The sequence below is a fragment of the Monopterus albus genome, unplaced genomic scaffold, assembly GCF_001952655.1.
Source record: "Monopterus albus unplaced genomic scaffold, M_albus_1.0 scaffold269.1, whole genome shotgun sequence".
In the NCBI taxonomy this organism is placed as follows: domain Eukaryota; kingdom Metazoa; phylum Chordata; class Actinopteri; order Synbranchiformes; family Synbranchidae; genus Monopterus; species Monopterus albus.
The window spans coordinates 150,530-151,592 of NW_018128149.1; positions in this window are offsets into that span (position 1 = coordinate 150,530).

Consider the following 1,063-nt stretch of genomic DNA (forward strand, 5'->3'; position numbering starts at 1 on the left):
ATCAAACTAGGAGACAATAATCCATGTTGGATTGATAATACAATCGCTGATCATTTAATTCTGGATATCAAAACTACAATTTGTTGGATTTTTCAAATCATAAAGGAAAGTTTAGATACAGCATCTTTTTGCATTCGCTCTTCTTCTCAGCTCTTTCTGGTTTCCTCTCTGTCATCCTTTGTCTCTTGTCACCGTGTCCTCCTGGTCATGAGCGGCCACCAGGAGGCGCTGCAGCACAGCTCTCTGTCTCCAGCCTGACTGAACCACCAACAAACATTTTACTACCAAATAAGTGAGCTCTGCATAACACCACTTTGACTTCATGCACTGATGCATTCGAGCAGCGTTTCAAGGGCAGCAGCCTGAGCTGAGCTCTGGCTCTGCATGTGTTCAAATGATTAATCCCACGTCCCACCTGACTGCATGAAGAGCTCTTACTTTTTCTCTCCTGCAAACAAATTCAGCTCAAACTGAACTTCATGGAAACGTGAAGTGTGAAACATTTGCTGAGCCAGCAGCTTCTGAGGATGGATGTTAGTCAGTTACTGTACCTGTGAGATAAGAATTAGTTTCCCTGCTGTTCATGCTGCAATCGAGCCCCGCTTCTCATGCACAGGTCGACTTAGTATTGACAACATGATCTATGGAAGAGGAGGGAAGCAGCTGCGGTGCAAAGGACACGTTGGGGCAGCGCCACTGGTGATTTAATTAAGGTTCATACAGGACAAATCTAATGAGCATCACCTGGCCAACCTTGGAGCCACTGGACAGTTCTTCTCTTTCCAGTGAAAAAATCTGTTGGGTTTGGTTGAAAGTTCTGGATAAAGCTTCTTTGTGAACTCTGAGCTTTTCCCTGAATGTTTTTCTATCAGACACGTTTTTCCAAGGCCAAGAAAACATCAAATCAAATCAAATTTTATTTGTATAGTGCCAAATCACAACAAAAGTCATCTCAGGACACTTTACAAAGTAAGGTCTAGACCTTACTGTTATCACTATTATTACAGAGGGAAAACCCAACAAATCCCCCTTGAGCAAGCACTTGGTGACAGTGGGGAGGAAA